Below are 9,181 nucleotides of genomic sequence, written 5' to 3' on the forward strand. Positions count from 1 at the left end.
GGGCCTTGGGCCAGCTGCAAGTTTGTTAGGTAATTTTCAGATTGCAAAGGGCCAGGCCTTTCATATGCAAAAGCTGGCACACAGCTTGGGCGGGGCGGAGGTCCCAGGGGATCAACAGGGTGGAGCAAGTAGCTATGGCTGCTGTCAGAGGCCCCGCTTCTCAGTGTCCCAGCAATTGCTGCAAGCAACTCCAAGAAAAAGCTGCCCTCGAGTTCTGTCCGATGCCAGACTGTCCAGTTTCTCCCGTATGAGTCTGGGTCCCCAGAGACTCACTCGGAACTGGAGCTCAGAGCTTGAGACTCCCTACCAACTGAAAAAGGCAACTGTGTCCTCAGCCACCAGCCCTCGCCATGTACTTTACTTCTGCACTGCAGCTCCTCTGAGTCTCGGTATGCTTTTCTCTTTCCTTCTAGTTGTAGAATTTCCACTCAGTCAGCCTTCCTGTGGTTCTGGATGATGTCCATTCCGTCTTTTAGTTGTATTCTTGAAGTGGCTGTGCTAAGCAGCAATCTCCAGTGTTTACCTATGCTGCCATCTTGGTATTTCCAATAAAATAGAATGTTATAGCTATAAAATGTTTTATGTAAGTCTCATGGTAACCACAAAGCAAAACTAAAGTAGAAACACGAAAGAGGGAATGGAATCATAAAATCATCCATTCACAAAAGAAGGCAACGAGAGAAAGAAATAAACAAGGGAATTATAAAACAGCCAGAAAACAATGAATATGATGGAATGACTAAGACCTTATCCATCAATAACTACTCTAAATGTAAATGGATTGAAGTCTCCAGTCAAAAGACATAAAGTGGCTCAATGGATATAAAGAAAACAAGATCCAAGTATATGCTCTCTACAAGAGACTCACTTTAGCTTAAAGGATACACATAGACTCAATGTTGATGGTAAAAGGTATTCCATGCATGTGGAAAATAAAGAGCAGTGGTAGCTACATTTATATCAGACAACATAGACTTTAAGACAGAAACTGTAACATGACAAAGAAGGATATTATAAAATGATAAAGTGGTCAATTCATTAAGAAGATATAAGAATCATAGATATATATGCACCCAACATTGGAGCACCTAAATAAAAAGCAAATACTAATAGATACGAAGAGAGAGCTAGACAATAATACAATCATAGGAGACTTCAATTATACTTTTGACCATGAATAGATCATAAGACAGAAAATCAAATAAGGAAACATTGGATTTGAACTATACTTTAGACCACATGGACCTTATAAATATTTAAAGAATATTCTACCCAAAAGCACCAGAATACATATTCTTCCAAGCACATACAGAGCATTCTCCAGGATGGAACACTTGCTGTGTCATAAAACAAGTCTTAGCAAATTGAAGAAGACTAAAATTATACCAAGTATCTTTTCTGACCACAGTAGAATGAAACTAAAAGCTAATACAAGAAGACAGATAGAAAATTCACAAATATGTGGAAATTAAATAATACACTCCAACAGCTAATGGGTCAAAGAACACATAAGATAAAATATATCTTGAAACAAATTAAAATGGAAAAACAATGTACTAAAACTTAAAAGATGCAGTAAAAGCAGTACTAAGAGGGAAATTTATAGCGATAAATGCCTACATGAAGAAAAAAAAAGATCTCAAATAAACAACATTTTATACATCAAGGAACCAGAAAAAAAGAACTAAGTTTAAATTAGATTCTAGAAGAAGGAAGGAAATAACTAAGATCAGAACAGAAATAAATAAATAAAACACAGATCATGGAAAAAATTAGATAAGATGAAATTAAGGACTTTTAAAAAAAAGATAAACAATATTGACAAACTTTTAGCTAGGTTAAGAATAGAAGAGTCAAATGAATGAAAACAGAAATTAATGGAGACATTATAATTGATACCAGAGAAATAAAAAGGCTCATAAGAGACTACTATAAACATTTATATGCCAACAAACTGTATAATTTAGAGAAAATGAATAAATTCCTATAAACATTCAACCTATCAAGACTGAATCATGGGGAAAAAGAAAATTTGAACACACTAATAACAAGAAGATTGAACCACTAATCAAAAATCTCTCAAAAGAGAAAAACTCAGGACCAGATGTTTCCCTGCTGAATTCCACTAAATAGCAAAAGAATGCATGCCAATCTTTTCCAAACCCTTCAAAAATGAAGTAAAAGGAACACTCCCAGGCTCGTTTTGAAGCCAGCCATACCCTTACATAAGAAAAAAAATAAGAACACCACAAGAAGAGAAAACTACAGACCAATATCCATAAAAAATTTAGATGCAAATTTTTAACAAAAGATTAGTAGACCAAATCAACAGCACATTAAAAAAATCATAAACCATGATCATTTGGATTTATTCCTGGGATGCAAGGATGGTTCAACATATGCAAATAAATAAATGTGAAACACATATTATGAGAATAAAGGCTAAAATCATATGGTCATCTCAATAGATGGAGCAAAAGCATGTGAAAAAAACATTATTTAATATTAAAAACTCTCAACAAATTAAGGGCAGAACTGACAACTTTACATAATAATTGAAATATATTACAAGCCCACAACTAAAATTATATTTAATGTTGAAAGACTGAAAGCTTTTACTCTAAGATCAAGAATAAGACAACATAGTCCTGGAAGTCTTAAACAGAACAATCAGGCAAGAAGAAATAAAAGGCATCCAAATAAAAAAGGAAGAAGGAATTAGCTACTAAAGAAAGTATATGTGTACCATGAATATGGACAATAGTTTGGTGAAGGCCAAGGGAGAGTAGAGGTGGGGAAATAACAGAGGAAAGCAGGACACCTGCAATTATGTCAACATTAAAAATTTATTTTCCGTGTTCAACTTTTTTTTCTTTATTGATTAAGGTATTACATATGTGTCCTTATCCCCCCATTATCCCCTACCCTCACTCATGCCCTCACCCCGCTGGTGTCTGTGTCCATTGATTAGGCTTATATGCATGCATACAAGTCCTTTGATTGATCTCTCCCCCTTACACCCACCCTCTCTTACCTTCCCTCTGAGGTTTGATGGTCTGATTGATGCTTCTCTGTTTCTGGGACTGTTTTTGTTCATCAGTTTATGTTGTTCATTATATTCAAAAAATAAGTGAGATCATGTGATATTACCTTTCTCTGACTGACTTATTTCGCTTAGCACAATGCTCTCCAGTTCCATCCATGCTGTTGCAAATGGTAGGAGTTCCTTCCTTTTTACAGCAGCATAGAATTCCATTGTGTAGATCTACCACAGTTTTGTTTTTAAATATATTTTATTGATTTTTTACTGATAGTAAGGGAGAGGGATAGTTAGAAACATCAATGGCAGAGAAACATCGACTAGCTGCTTTCTGCACACCTCCTACTGGGGATGTGCTCACAACCAAGGTACATGCCCTTGACCAGAATCAAACCTAGTACCTTTCAGTCCACAGGCCAATGCTCTATCCACTGAACCAAACCGGTTAGGGCTATACCACAGTTTTTTAATCCACTCATCTGCTGATGGGCACTTAGGCTGTTTGCAAATCTTAGCTATGGTAAATTGTGCTGCTATGAACATAGGGATGCATATATCCTTTCTGATTGGTGTTTCTGTTTTCTTGGGATATATTCCTAGAAGTGGGATCACTGTGTTAAATGGGAGTTCCATTTTTAGTTTTTTGAGGAAACTCCATACTGTTCTCCACAGTGGCTGCACCAATCTGCATTCCCAACAGCAGCGCACGAGTGTTCCTTTTTCTCCGCATCCTCTCCAGCACTTGTCATTTGTTGATTTCTTTATGATAGCCATTCTGACAGGTGTGAGATGGTACTGCACTGTTGTTCTGATTTGCATCTCTTGGATGATTAGTGACTTTGAGCATGTTTTCATATGTCTCTTGGCCTTTCTTCTGTCCTCTTTCGAAAAGTATCTATTTAGGTCCTTTGCCCATTTTTTGATTGGATTGTTTACCTTCCTTTTGTTATGTTGTATGAGTTCCCTGTAAATGTTGGAGATTAAACCCTTATTGGTGATAACATTGGCAAATATGTTCTCCCATGTAGAGGGCTTTCTTGTTGTTTTGTTGATGGTTTCTTTTGCTGTGTAGAAGCTTTTAATTTGATGTAGTCCCATTTATTTTCTCCGTAGTTTCCATGCCTCTAGTACAGTGGTTCTCAACCTGTGGGTCGCGACCCCTTTGGGGGTCGAACGACCCTTTCACAGCTGTCGCCTAAGACCATCGGAAAAACACATATATAATTACATATTGTTTTTGTGATTAATCACTATGCTTTAATTATGTTCAATTTGTAACAATGAAATTGGGGGTCACCACAACATGAGGAACTGTATTAAAGAGTTGGGGCATTAGGAAGGTTGAGAACCACTGCTCTAAGAGCTGATCAGTGAAGATATTGCTTTGGCATATGTCTGAGATTTTGCTGCCTGTGGATTCCTCTAATATTTTTATTGTTTCCCAACATTAACAATTTTTAATAAGAAAAATAAAAAAGGAAGAAGTAAAATGGTCTGTTTGCAGATGGTATGATACTCTTCATTGAACTAGGTTCTTTACTGAACCTAGTTCATAGGACCTTTCAGATATGGACACTTACCCGTGGCTGAAGTGCAGGAGAAGGTGAGGACTTGTGAAGTCAGGGCAGAGGTTGGGGTGAGGGAAGGGTACGGGAGAGGTGGCCACGAGTCTGGCGATGATTCCTACCTGACACACGGGACCTAGGTAGCCATTTTCTCCTGAAGAGACAGCCCCTCTCTGCAGTCTCCAGGCAACCAATACAGCCACACACAGACTATGCCCTGAGTGGTACAAAGGATAAAAAAAAAATCTGAATAGTCCCTGAGTGTCCACAGGGACTGGCCTAAAGAGAGGCCTTCAGTCCCAGCAAGAGAAAACTGAGAAGCCACAGACAGTACAGAAGAGTGAGATCTTAAACCGGCCAAAGGAACGATACTTCACTTTTTCATTTTTATTTTATTTTATTTTATTATTTATTTTGCTGTCCCTTTTTTTCTTTTTTCTTTATTTTCCTTTTTTCATTTGTGTCTTTATTTTCTATTTCTTTTCACATTATTTTTCCATCATTCTAATTTATTTTATTTTATCCTTTTTAAAATATATTTTTATTGATTTCAGAGAGGAAAGGAGAAAGAGAAACATCAATGATGAAAGAGAACAATTGATCAGCCAACTTCTGCACACCCCCTACTGGGGATCGAGCCCACAACCCAAGCATTTGCCCTTGACCAGAATCAAACCTTGGACTCTTCAGTCCAGAGGCCAACGCTCTATCCACTGAGCCAAGCCAGCTAGGGGTATCCTATTATCCTATATTTTTAATCAATTTTTTAAAATTTATTATTATTATTATTTTCTTCTCTTTCTCTTCTTATCCACTCATCCTCTTTCTACTGCCTCTATACTGATCTAAAGTCCCAATTTTTTGTTATTATTATTATTATTATTATTTTCTTCTCTTTCTCTTTCTTCTTATCCATTCATCCTCTTTCTACTTCCTCTATACTGAACTGAGGTCCTCCCCAGATTCATCCAATTCTTAACCTTACTTACTGTATATAAGATTCTGCCCACCCTCTTAAGTGGGAATTTGGTATTTGTATGCTTTGGTTTGCCTAATTTTCCTTTTTCTTCTTTTTCTTTTCTCTCATACAATTTTTTCTCTCTTTGATATCATTTCTGCTCTCTTTTCTCTCCCCCAATTCTCTTTTCTCTGGTGATCACTTATATTGGGGTTATTGGTGTCATGAGTACATTTGTGTTTTGTTCCCTTGTGCCATGTCTTGTCAAGGTGAATTTTATCCTGTTTGGCCAATATGCTAGAGAGTGAGCCACATAACCAGATACCCAGAGAGGAGGCTCCATCCATGAACGGGTCAATAACACTCCAAACCCAACTACAGAGGCAGGAAAAAGGCAGCAGTGAGGGAGAGAGCATGAGTGAGTAAGGGAGCAAAAGAGGAGTGTGTGGTCATGTTGGGCATGTGTGTGTGTGTGTGTATGTGTGTGTGTGTGTGTGTGTGTGAGATGGAGGCACAGTTAGATCGTGCAGGACTGTCAGGGGCAGGCTAACTGGGCTCGCCTAACTAGGCGGCCTCTGTTACTGTTGGAAACAGTCCCGGAGTAGCTGGCTCTTCCTCAGAAGCCTTGCCTTTTTGAAGGGGAGAGCTGCTGTGACTGGGAGCCCAGCCTCACCTCCACCCAGGTTGTCATCAGATAACACCCGGGACGCTACAGCCACCCCCACCAGGGATGTGCTGCCTTCGCTGCAGTACCACAGTCACTGAGACTCCAGTAACCCTGGGTGCAGGCTCCTGCGAGTTCCAAAGAGCGCTCCCCTCTGACCGGCCCAACACTTTAGCCCAGAGCACTGCGACAACATGAGCAGCAGACACGTGAGCAGTCCATTCCTGTCCGAGGAGCAGCAGCCCCACAAGCAGCCCACACCAGGCCAAGGAGCAGCAGCCTCACACGGCCTGCCCCTGTTCAAGGAGCAGCGGCTGTGTGAGCGGCAAACCCCCACCCCCCGTCCAAGGAGCAGCAGCTCTGTGCACAGCCCATCCCCATCCGAGAAGCAGGAGATGTGTGAGCAGCTCGCACCCGTCTGAGGAGCAGCAGCTGCACAAGAAGCCCACCCCTTTCCGAGGAGCAGCAGCCGTGCAAGCAGCCCACCCCTTTCCGAGGAGCAGCAGCCGCACGCGAACCCCACCCACATTCGAGGAGCAGCAGCCTTGTGCACAGCTCACCCCTGTCCGAAAAGCAGCAGCTGCCCCTATCCAAGGAGCCGCAGCCGTGAAGCAGCTCTGTGAGCAGCCCACCCCCATTCAAGGAGCAGCAGCTGCTCGAGCAGCCTGCCCTGGTCCAAGGACCAGCAGCCGCATGAGCAGCCCGCCCACGAACGAGGAGCGGCAGACCCACGCAGCCTGCCCAAGTCCAAGGAGCAGCAGCTGCACACGCAGCTCGCTCCCATCTGAGGAACAGCAGCCTCGCAAGCAGCCTGCCCCTGTCTGAGGAGCAGGAGCCCTGCGAGCAACCTGCCCCTGTCCGAGGAGCAGCAACCCCAAGAGCAGCACGCCCCCATCTGAGGAGCAGCAGTCCCTGCAAACAGCCTGCTCCCGTCCGAGAAGCAGCAGCTGCGCAAGCAGCCCATCCCTGTCCATGGAGCAGCAGCTGCGCACAGCCCACCCCCATCCAAGGAGCAGCAGCTCCATGAGCAACCCGCCCCTGTCTGAGGAACAGCAGCTGCATGAGCAGCCTCCCCACACCCAGCCAGAGGAGCCACCACTGCTGCGAACAATGCCCACCAGAGGAGCTGCTGACAACTGAGCAGCAGCCACTGCCGCGACCACCCAAGGAGCAGTGGCTGCCTGAGGAGCCACTGCCACCCAAGGAGCAGGCCCTGTACAACTAAACACCTAGATCCTTTGGGTAGACAAAGAAACTCCCAAAGGAAAGGAAAGGAGGTATCTCCAGAAAAGCAGCTAAGTGATACAGAGGCATACAATATGTCAGAAAAAGAATTCAGACTAAATGTCATACAGTTCATAAACTGGATGGATGAAAAAAAAACAACTTATGTAAGAATCAAGAAGAAATAAAGACTGATAAAGCTGCAATAAAAACAAAAAAGCCATGGAAAGTTTCAACAGTAGACCAGGAGAAGCAGAGGACCGAATTAGCAAATTAGAAGACAGTGAAGCAAAGCACACCCAAACTGAACTGCAACTGGAGAAAAAAATAAAAGGCATGAGGAGAGGCTAAGGGAGCTATGGGACAACATGAAACAAAGCAACATACAAATAATAAGGGTGCCAGAATGACAGGAAGAGGAATAAGGGTTAGAAAACCTATTTGAAGAAAAACTTCCCGTAAGTGGGGGAGAAAAAAGTCACACAAGCACAAAGAGTTCTAAACAAGATGAAGCCCGAAAAGACACGTCATAATTACCATGGCAAATGTTCAGGACAAAGAGAGAATCTTAACGGCTGCAAGAGAGAGAAAAAAAGTTACATACAAGGGATCTCCCATTAGATTATCAAATGATTTCTCAACAGAAACACATCAGGCCAGAAAGGAATAGAAGGAAATTTACAAAGTGATGCAAAGCAAGGGACTGAATCCAAGAATACTCTATCCAGCAAGACTGTCATTCAAAATTGAAGAGGAAATAAGGAGCTTCACAGACAAAAAAAGACTAAGGGAGTTTATCACTACCAAGCCAGTAATGCAAGAACTGCTAAAGGGACTGGTGTAAAAAGAAGAAATTAAAAGGGAAGAAGCAATACAGGCACAAAAAATAAAAATGGCTACAAACAAGTATCTATCAATAATAACTTTAAATGTAAATGGACTAAATGCTCTAATCAAAAGTCATCATGTGGCTGAATGGATAAAAAAACATGACCCATATATATGCTGTCTACAAGAGACCAACCTCAGAACAAGGGACTCACATGGACTAAAAGTGAAGGGATGGAAAAATATCTTTCAGACAAATGAATGTGAAAAAAAAGCTGGGGTTGCAAAACTTATATTGGACAAAATAGACCTCAACAAGAGATAAGGAAGGCTACTTCATAATACTAAAGAAATCGATACAACAAGAGGATATAACCCTGATAAACATATATGCACCCAATGCAGGAGCACCCAAATACATAAAAAAAACTTCTCGAAGATATCTCCAAATTCAAGAAGATTGAAATCATATCAAGCAGCTTTTCAGACCACAATGGCATAATATTAGAAATAAACTTTAATAAAAACAATCAAAAATGTTCAAACACTTGGAGGCTGAATAGCCTGCTATTAAACAATGATTGGGTTACCAAAGAGATCAAAGAAGAAATTAAAAACATCCTGGAAGTTGGAGGCAGGCGCTCACCGAGGCTGGAGGAGGGCTGTGAGCCTGCGGCCTGACAGGGACTTAACCCGCAGAGATCGGCCCCCCGCGCGCGACCCCACACCCACCCACTCAGCCACCTGCCCACTCACCGTGCCGCCTCCTCCCACCCTGAGCAGAGCCGCCGAGGATGATAAGCACCCAGGACAGTAGTATTTTGCCTTTGAGTAACTGTTCCCCAGCTCCAGTCCTGCAGGCACATTGATCCAGGGCCTCTGTGGTGCTCCTGATGCCCCTC

Source organism: Myotis davidii, unplaced genomic scaffold (genome assembly GCF_000327345.1).
Source record: "Myotis davidii unplaced genomic scaffold, ASM32734v1 scaffold1731, whole genome shotgun sequence".
NCBI lineage: Eukaryota > Metazoa > Chordata > Mammalia > Chiroptera > Vespertilionidae > Myotis > Myotis davidii.